Genomic DNA, 10,380 nt, shown 5'->3' with positions numbered 1-10,380 from the left:
ATGAGCAAGTGAGAGGAGGTAGGAGCAACCCCTGTATTGTCTTGCTTCTACGTTTCTCTGCTCACCCCACCCCACCCCAGAAGAAGCAGAATTCAAAGGAGGAGGCATAGTAGTAGGGGGTTTTGCAGGGAGCTTCCTGACTGGGGTGGTGGTGGGGGGGTCCTCCTCTCCCCTCCCCTGCTCTTTTTCAGCCTGTGCTGTAGGGCAAGTAAAAAGGGGAAAGATGGCTATTTACTGTTTGACCGCCTATCATCTGGGTTCCTTTTCCTTAAAAATAAAAGTGTCTGTCTTAAGCACCTTTTTTCAAACACCTGACTAAGGCCATATGTAGTTAGGCCATTGAGACATTAGACAGTATCACGATTTTACATTCTGTACTCTCCCTTCCTCCCTCATTCATTATTGGCTAAACATAGCTGGGGAGGGGGATATGTTGTGTGATTTCAAGCTCATGATCTTGACCAAGAATCTTTACCACAACTACAGCATAATAGATTCGTTCCCAGGCTTGATGCAGGGGTGCACAACTTGGGGCCAAAGAGGTGGTGCACCCCTGATATAGAGCCTACTACTATAAAATCTGATCCGGAGCGAGTGGACTGAAGCTCGGTGGAAAAGTGAACAGGATTCAGTTAGATCAGTTTAATCCGCCGACCTTCTCCTCTCTGGATTTATTTCCACACACACCATCCCAAGAAGAGGAGGAAAGGGGTGGGCGCCGGTTGGAGGAGGAGGAGGGCAGGGCAGCCGGAGCTGGGGAGTATCATGTTCCTGAAGGTGTCGGTCACTCGCGCCCTGCCGTGCTCGCTTCCCAGGGAAACTCTGACAACTTGTTCCACTTGGTGGTGGGCAAGGCCGGGGCGTGGGCGGCTGGGTGGCGTGAGGGGTGTTCTTAAGGGGCCGAGCCAAGAGGGCAGGGCACCTAAGCAGGACCCTGAGTCTGAGGTAAGACGAGAGGACGTCAGTTGTGTGGAGTCAGGCAGGCCGCGTGGAGACAGACTGAAACGCTGTCGCGCCGGGCACTGTGCAAGTGTGTGTGTGTGTGAGAGAGAGGGGGGGGGGAGGGACAGACGGACGGAGAGAGGGAGAAAGCGCGCGCGAGGGCGCGTGTGGTGTTTTGCTTTCCACTTTTCCACCCCTTCGTTCCTGGGGTTTGAACGGAGCTCGCGTTCTTGGAAACGGCCGTCGCTTCTGACGTGGACTGCAAGTGGCTCTCGCGCTCTGTTTCCCTCCCTCTCCTTCTCCCTCCCTCAGTCTCCCTCGGAGCGGGGCTTTCGCCTTCTGCAGGCAGGCGCCCGGCGAGAAGCGAGACCCGCGCGCGCCTCACCACCTCGACGCGAGCGCCCACGCGGCAGGGCCCCCGCGCGTAGTGGCACAAACGTCGAGGGTCTTTGTATGTTTTGGTGGGGGAGGCGCCTTCGCTTTGGAGCTGTGAGAAAGGTAAAGAAAAGAAAAGGGGGGGAGTGGGGGACGGAGGGCGAGAGGGAGTTCCGTCAAGCCGCGCGCCACCAATAGACAATAATCCGAAGGCGCCACTTTCGTTGGGAAGGCTCGAAATTCTTGTGAGGGGCCACTTGAAACGGACTTTTTCTCAGTTGGTGTAACTCAGCCTCCCCCAACCTGCTGCCCTCCAGATAAATAATAACCATGTTATTTATGGACCGATGACAGATTATTTTTATATTTTTAAATTTTGCACATTATGTGTTATATATATTATATTGAACCTTGGATTTTTTTGCCTTTTTCTCGGCGTGTGTATATATATTATGCAAAGGCCATTGGCCAAAAGCAATACAATTGGATTGGATTGGCACCAGGTTGGGGAAGTATGGTTTAACTAATGGGGCACTGTGAATAGGGGGTACTGCTTCCCCCCCTTTCTGGCAGAGCTCTTCTGTCTCCCCCCCCCTTTTTTTTTTGTACTGCTGACTTCCCCTATCACTACACCCCTGTGTTGGGAAAATGTTCAGCTCTTGGCAACCCTGTCTATGAATGCGTCGCATCGCTTTTGTAATCCCAGGTGGAGTTTGGAGATGAAAATGGGATACTCTGGCCAAGTGTGATTGGCTTCCACTGCTACCACTGCCCCTTCTCTGGATTCTCCCAGTTATTTATTTCTCCTTTGTTATTTCGTCACCTTTCCTGAAGTTTAAGCCATCATCGTTCTAAGCCCCCTAAAGCATGGAGGAAAAGAGTTTTGAGCATCTCAGTTCAGTTAGAGCAGCCTTCCCCAACCTGGTTCCCTCCAGACGCATTGGACTACAACTCCATCATCCACAGCTGGCACCCCTTCTCCCTGGCCAGGCTGTCTGGGGGATGATGGGAGTTGCAGTCCAAGACATCTGGAGAGCGCCAGGTTGGGGAAGGCTGAAGTAGAGAAACCAAAGACAGCCCAGTTTGCGGTGGATTTGTAAGGAAGGGAAAACAGAAGGGAAAAAGCAGTGTACTTGCAAATACCTGTAGGGACATTCAGAATGTCACACCTAGACCCTCTGAGTTACTGAAATCCAGAACCACCGCTCTGCAGTTCTCTTCCCACATTCACTAACCCTTGCTTTACATATAGAGATGTACTGAAAGGTTGGGGAAGAAGGGGGGGATCTATTCTTTTGCAACTCTTGGATCATACTGTACAACAGGGTGATCTGTTGAATAAGTAACTAATCTGGATTAAATTATTCTGAATGATGAGCCTTTTGAGAGAAGCAAGAACAGTGAAAACCCTACAAGTCCCTAGCTTGCCTGGTCAACAAGATGGGTTAGCCCCCTACAGTTGGCAATGTTTAATGGGAGTGATATCAGCAGCATACACAGAAAGGGAATGAAAGGGCATGAAGAAGTTTGCACTTCTAGCAACTGCTAGCCCACTTCGCACTTTAAGGATAATTGTAACATCAGTACTTGCCCATGAGACATAAAAAGGTCACAGCCTCAAATATTTTCTGTCACTGGGTTCCTTATGATCACAATTTAAATGAGGGGAAATGTTCCTGATATATTCTGGAAATGATCAGAATACTGTTTCAGTAGTAGATCCACAACAGTATTATCTCAAAGTTCTAAAAAGAGTTCATTGCTTGTTTCTTACGTTTTGTAGTTTAGTTAAGTAGAAAATAATAATCCTAAATCCATATTCCAAAACCAACACTTTTACTAGGCTTGGGTTAGATCAATGCAGCTCTTTCTTTGGAATTGTTAATTTGTTACATTGCAGGCAATGTGTAAATGAGATTACTATATATATATATATATATATATATATATATGGGTTTATGTTTCTATAATATTTGATAGTATAATATTAAAGTGGAAATGGTAAGCATATATAGTTTCAATGGGATGTCATATATTCCTTAATTCAAAAAATAACCTGAAAAATGAATTACATAAAACGCATGCATTACCATTTTTGACAACAGCTTAATGGAAATCTAATAACTGTGAGTTTAACATGTTCAATGTGCAAGCACTTTCAATGACTGTAAAAGTAAGAAGGTGGTGGTAGTGAAATAAGAGTTTCAGTAATTCTGCCCTGAAAAAACTTCTATATGATATGATACAGTAAGTCTTATAATGCACATTCCTGGAAGATGAAGAAATGGGTGTTATTATGCCCTTTTGATAATTACGTTCTCAAAAGCCAAGTTTCTTGCATGTTGAGAAAGTTACAGGCTGATACAATAAGCTATTAAATTCGAGCCTCCTGGATTTAAGCCAACTCTAGTCTCATCACAGTTAACAGTATTAGATATGTTTAGTGCAATATATTAACATTTGCAAAGCATTTTATAATCTTGGTCTTATTAAAGTTAAAAATATATCCTTCAATTGTCATTCATTTGTCCAAAGTGACATAGCAAGTAGGTAAGTGGGGGCTTCTTATTTACTGATAGTGTTCCCAGACAAGACTTTTATTGTGCAATCACTCTGCCTCATTCACAGAATTATAAGGCGGGTGTCCAGATGGTGACATCTTCCATCTGTAACCTTCTCATGTTTTCCTGCAACTTCTTCCATCTTTTTTCTTACTACAGAAAATTGGTTAAGGATGTAAAGGTGGAATAGGTACGCAGTACCTTTTCACTGATACTCCAGGAGCCATCTCTCTGGAAGCACCCTGAGTGCATTGAGCCACACTGACTTTCAAAAATAGTAGTTACTTTTACTGCACTAATCCAAGGAGACAGTAGGAGGGAGGCAGAGGCAGGGTGTGGAACTTATACAATGTTTGAATAATAGGAGGTTTTTTCTACTTCAGCACCTTTCTTTCCAAAGGTGGTAAGGTAGGACACAAAGTTAAATTCCCCCCAGTCCTCTCTCTCACAGCAGCATTCAAGCAATGATCTCACATCAGGGTCATGATGAAATAAGCTTAAGATGGTAACATGGATAAGCTTTGACTTGTTAGTGGAGGAGATATTTAGCAAACATCAAATGGCTCATCTCTCTTTAGCTCAATGTGCATGATCTATTAAATTGCATACACTTAAACTGACACGCCTTACAAAATAAAACAATAAGCCTAAATTCAGTACTGAATGTGTGCCTTCTTCAAAGAATTAAATGTTAAAACCTTCAGTAGTGCAATAAAGGAACATCTGCTGTGTAGTACATACATGCCAAGAGGCTGTCTTACTAATGAGCCTTTATGCCCAAAGAGTTTGGATTGAATATGAAGTTGTTATGTTTGTGTTTTTAACGAGAAAGAAACATGCTTGTTATAAAGGAAAACTGTGGCTATGCTCTGATTCAAGAAAAAATAAAATGATGAAAAGAAAATCCAGAAGTTAGTGAGAAGATAATTAGCATAAAAATAATGTATATTTATTTTGTATATAACATCTAATGGAATTAGTTTATAGTGTGACTGATACTACATTATCAAATAAGCTATCGTAAACAGGAATTAATATAGGCAGGAATAGTTCCAGAAAATACAAATCCACAAGAAGAGTAGCTCCTTTTGCAATTTTATTAGGTTGGTCATAATTCAGGTCAGCCTTTGGTCAGTTGTGGAGTTTCTTTAGTTTAGAAATTCTGAGAGAACTTACACCAGCATTTTGAAGGCACTTGAGCAAACTGATATAGGAGGTCCCCTTAACTATCTTTGGTGGGGAAGATGGGAAGTTGACTATAAAAAGGTGGAAGGGAGTGGGGCATGTGAGCTGTGCACTGTGACGGGACAGGTATGTGTGTGCATTAAGTCACTCTCTATTGGGGCACAGCTGGACCGTGTTGGCTGGACCCTGAACCAAAAGAGAGTCAAAGTAGCAGTGCTGCCATTTGGTTGGTGGGCTCCTTCCACAACTGGGGTGGCCACTTATGCATCACCAGAAAAAGAGAACAAAAGAAGACAGTGATTTTCATAAAATGTGCTTATGCTAATTTATATGTATAGCTAAAAATTTAGAAATAATTATTATAATTTAAATGGAAATACAGTACATCTCACCATAGTGTGGAAGACTGTGACCTGTGTGCCTGCCTGTTCAGTCTGCTGTTCAGGTGCTAACTGTGGATGGCCAAGAGTTCTTGTGGTTCCTTATCTTTAAACCAGAATTGGGTTAGACAGCCCTTCAAGCAGAGGGCATTTTTAAGTAGAGGACGGGCTTCTGGCAGCCCTTCAGATACAGGACTGTCCTCTGTAAAAGAGGGCACATGGCCACCCTAGGCTTGACTTAATAGTCAGACGTTATTAGCAGTTTCCCACAATTACTAGAGACCCTCCCCTTCCTTAGCATGTACAGAAAGCCCAGAAAAGAAGGGTTGGTCTCCCTGTCACTCACTTAGCACTGCTGAACAGGGTGCCTTCACACTCCCCAGCAAGCATCATCCTAAATCCTAGCCATGTAACTGCACACCGGGCTGCATCACTGCTGGAGAACATTACTCCCATCCTTTTTTACCACACCACCAGCTGAGAGTAGTGAGATGTGGAAGTAGATATGACAAGGTATATGTAGGAGATTTGGTGGCAGGGTGTGTGTATGCTGTTCAGAAAGAATAGGCCAAAGCAAGTAAAAGGAGTCCACTGAAAGGAAAGGAGGGAACTCATCTTTTCTTGGTAGTAGGTTCTGAAGAGGCATGGAGAGGAACAGAAGGAGGAGGAGTATCAGTTGCCTGATCCTAGGTTGGGGCTGGCCATAAATGGAATCAGGGAGCATGATGGGATGGGAGGCAACTCACTGCAGCAATGCTGAGAGCAACTGCATCCCTCCTCTGTGCTTTTGCATGGGTATATTTGGAGTTCTGTGCTTAGCACAGAAACCATCCTTTCTGAATGATCTGCAACATGTGGAGAACTTGGAGGAGGTGAACTTTGTGTTCAGCGCATACAGATTCCACATGGAGATCATCAATCTGATAAGGTGGTTTATGGCTCCATGTGCCCTTAAATGAATCTGGATTCTGCTGACTACCAAACTTGATTACTTATCCTGCTGGCCATGGTGACACTGTGTGACTTTGAAAACCACTTCACATACCTTGTTTGTTTTTTTAAAAATACAGAGGTTAATAAATAAAACACATGATGGGAAACTGTCTCAATTGTAACATAGAAATCTCTCCACGGATGTCTGTTGCTGCAGTGATGTAAGCCAGGAGCTACTGTACATATCATCGGTTTCCCAATGTGTAGAAAATAGTCACTCCACCTGCATGTATATGTGGGACTTCCTCCTTGTTAGGCTTGAGAACATAAAGAATCTCATGCATTCACAAGTTTTCTCCCTCCAGTGGGAGAACTGTGCTTGTTCCATTCTTCCTGAATGATCACAAAACCAACGTCTATGAATTCTGTGTTGTGGGGAGCAGGGGATGGGGGATGAGACATTGTTTAGACAGCACCAGAAAAAAGAATCTGGATGGTAGAAGTACTATGTTGAATCTGGGTTTGTCCTTCCCCATATCAGACCACAAAACATACCTTTTGCTCTGCTAAAATTTGCACCTCACTGATCGAGTGGAACAAGCTACTTAGGAGTAGACTTTTAAAGAAGAAAAAAATGACACAAGCAAGTATCTAGTTGTCTATTTTTCTCTTTCTCTATATCTGTGATGGGAAAGATGATAAAATATGTTGGGTCCATGCAGGCAACAATTCATTATATGAAAGCAAGTTAATCATATTAATACTCTGCATTTGTTACAGCCCAGTCATAAACATGTTTACACAGCAGTATGTCATATGAGTTCAGTGGAAAGTTCTTCTTGCAGCTATCATTAGGATTAAGTCCTAAACATTGTTCAGAATGAAACTGTGAGACATGAGGAGAATGGAAAGTTCAGAGCTGAAATAATATTTGTCACTCTCTATTGAAGTGAAAATTAAAATGCCCTGAAACACTGAAAATGGTTTCACTTTTTGTTTGTTTTACAGTTGACAATCAGAAATATAGTTTATCAATATATATAAAAATCCTTTTTCAATTTTGGAAGATGTTTAATTGAACAATTTTCAGCTCACAAACTTCTCTTGTCACCTCTCAGGAATTATTAGACATTCTGGCTCCACAGTTAGAAGTTCAACTACAGTCTTGTACTTGAAAAGGCAACTTGTAATTTGTAGGTAACAAAATGTTCTTTGGGGTAAAAACAACAACAACCCCACCTATGAACGTATTTGGGATTTTAATCAATGGTGTTTAAGCAGGATTAGAGGAAACAGCTGGCTAAACAAATATTGGGGGCAGAGTGGATGCAATGTTATAAATTAATAATGCTGGTCTTTATTTATGTCATGAATGGGAGGTTTTGTGGAGGTATAATGTATTAACCATGGTCACCATGTGCCACCTAGTGGATGTGACAGTATTTTTCTACCATAAAAAATATAATTTTTACCCCGCAAATCCACGTATCTGTAGCCAATGCTGCATGTTAACTCTGACAAGTCATTAACAGTCACTTGCATAGAATTGTGCCCTAAGGCTAGCATGTTTAGACAGAAAAATGTCCTATGACTCCCAGCATTCTCCATGCTGGCCAGGGAATGCTGGGAGTTGTAGGACATTTTTCTATCTAAATATGCATAAGATTGTGCCTTTATTCTCTCAAGAAAAGTGCTCCTACTAAAAATCAGTTTAACATTAACATTTGTTGAATATTCAAGGAAATTTACTACTCTTTTGCTGTTTCCAAAGGGTTAAGTGACGAACCACACATGTAATAACAGTAATAACCTTATTTGAATCAAGTTTCAGAGATAGCTTTCTAAAATGCCAATGTTCGCAGCTAATGCCAATAGTACTTGCAAAATGTCATCGTAAAAATGAAAGCAATGCCAGTGAAAATAATTGGTTCTTTTCCATTCTACCTTAGTAGAAAAAAAGCTTACTCACCTTCCTATCCTTTCCACTCTTCTTATCTCTACCCAACCTCTTTTTTTTCTTTCCTTATTTATTTTATTCATTTATTTCATTTCATTTCTATACCGCCCAATAGCTGAAGCTCTCTTTCCTTGCTCCTTCTCTGATGAGGTTCTTGGTTTCTTCATTCCTTCAACTGCCATAATAGGGCTGTTTGCATGACATGACAGCCCAACATGGGTTATTTAACCATGGTGAGGCAGCGGCAGTTGTAGCTATCATTTTGCATTTGCAATCCCTGCTCGGGGGTTGACGTGTCATGCAAACCTAGCAAGCATGGGTTATGTGAGGGTTAAACAACCCTCACATAATGCTAAAACAGACTGGGGTTGTTTAACCCTTGGATAAATCACTTGTGCTGGGTTCACATGACACGACAACCCTCGAATGAGGTTGCATATGCAACATGGTGCCGCAGCTTGTCATGAGCCACAGCGTGTCATCCAAACCCAGTCACTATATCCCTCCCTTTTTATATCATGGGCTGATAAGCTTGTCTTCAGACCAATTCCCCACCTCCTTTATATTGGGCATACATTCCTAGACTTGCCCTTTTGATGTATGAACAGATGAATTAGATATAGACAAATTGAAACAGGTTCAAAGCAGGGCATTGAAGATGGTGAAGGCGAGCACTGTATCAGGGATGTGGAACTTCAGACCCAGGGTCAAAGACAGCCCTCCTGGGGTTTCAGTCCAGCCGTTTTAATGTTCCCCAGATAGTCACGCCTCCTTTCCCTGGCCCAGCCAACCGATAGTTTTCTGGTTTCCCACCTTTTGTGCAGTTTTTCCCCCCATTTTAAAAGGCTGAAATGTCTCTCCTAAGGCTTAGTCAGTGGCAGCCTAAAAGCTTTAGGCAGTTGTGCTGGTATTTTTTTTTTGTCCTGCCCCTTTTGCCTTTGGCCTTGCCCTTTGCCTTCTACCCCACCCACCACTGGAATGCGGCCCCTGACAGCTTCTCCAAAATTGAATTCAGGCCTCAAGCTAAAAGAGGTTCCCCATCCCTGCCCTATAGGAAAGAATGAAGGAACTGGTTATGTTTAGCATGGGGAAGAGGAGGCTGAAGGAAGACATGCTACCACTCTTGAAATACCTGAAGGGCTGTCATTGAGGAGGACAAAGACTTGTTGTCTGCTGTTCCACAGGGAAGGATTAGATTTAATGGGCTTATGTTTCAGGAGGACTGTTGTACCTCACTGGAGGTCTTCAAACAGAGTTTGTCTTTCCTCCCTTGACCTCTCATTACTAGCAAAGATTACTAGTACCGATACTAATATCTGGGCATTCTGCTTTATACTAGGAGCATAGCTAGACCTATGGAGGTCTCTTCAAGCACTACAGTTCAGTGATACTCTCTGTGCTCAAAGTACATGGCTTTCAGACATAATTTACTCTGGATTTTGGTCCCACTGGGGAAAGAAATGAAACACTATGTTGAAAAATAAATGAAGCCCTATGTAGAAAGCTTCCTTGTCTTCTTCACTCAGATTCAGAACAGGTTGTTTCCCCTTAATTAGTACAACAGAGTGGAAATCCTGGACATGAACGACTGCACCGAAAACAAACATGTAAAAGTGGCAGTATGAATGGTCCATCTGAAAACTATTCTGAGTGCTTGGAAAACATTTTGTTTTAATAGAGCTATGTGAAATATTACTTTAATAAGCTGTTGGTGTGATGTATGAGCTAATGGCTGAAGCGAGCAAGAATTTCCTCTCATGAGGAAGGTGAAGTTTGCAAATTGAAACTGTGCTTGATAAAATGTCTCAGCAGATGATAGCACCAGCATATATGATTTCAGACTTCAGACTTCCTGGGTGGAAACAAATGTTCTGGTTTCACAAGTGAGAATCACAGGATGCAGTACTTGAGTTTACAATCTGGTAGAATGGAAATCTTCTGCAGGGCCCAAAGGTCTGGGGTAGCATGAAGCTTGGCACTAAATGCATACTGCACCATTATATCTATAGCAGATATAATGACTGAATCTGCATCATTAATCACGTGG

The 10,380-nt window shown here is 42.6% G+C and overlaps 1 protein-coding gene across 2 annotated transcripts in view; it reads left to right on the top strand.

Moving 5' to 3' along the window:
- The first annotated feature begins 749 nt into the window (after positions 1 to 749).
- Positions 750 to 10,380, top strand: part of HAPLN1 (hyaluronan and proteoglycan link protein 1) — a 94,565-nt gene continuing 84,934 nt past the window's right edge. The window contains exons 1-2 of one of the 2 annotated variants that reach the window (XM_084832082.1): positions 937 to 1,030; positions 1,255 to 1,440. The gene's annotated coding sequence lies outside the window, so the exon portion shown is untranslated. Of the gene's footprint in view, positions 1,031 to 1,254; positions 1,441 to 10,380 lie in introns of both variants that reach the window. The other variant, XM_084832081.1, reaches the window with a different exon arrangement.

This window comes from Heloderma suspectum, chromosome 2, assembly GCF_057233095.1.
Source record: "Heloderma suspectum isolate Gila_16-S chromosome 2, 16-S_ref, whole genome shotgun sequence".
Lineage (NCBI taxonomy): Eukaryota > Metazoa > Chordata > Lepidosauria > Squamata > Helodermatidae > Heloderma > Heloderma suspectum.
Note: the sequence above shows the minus strand (reverse complement) of the source record. Positions and strands in the feature narration are given on the sequence as shown.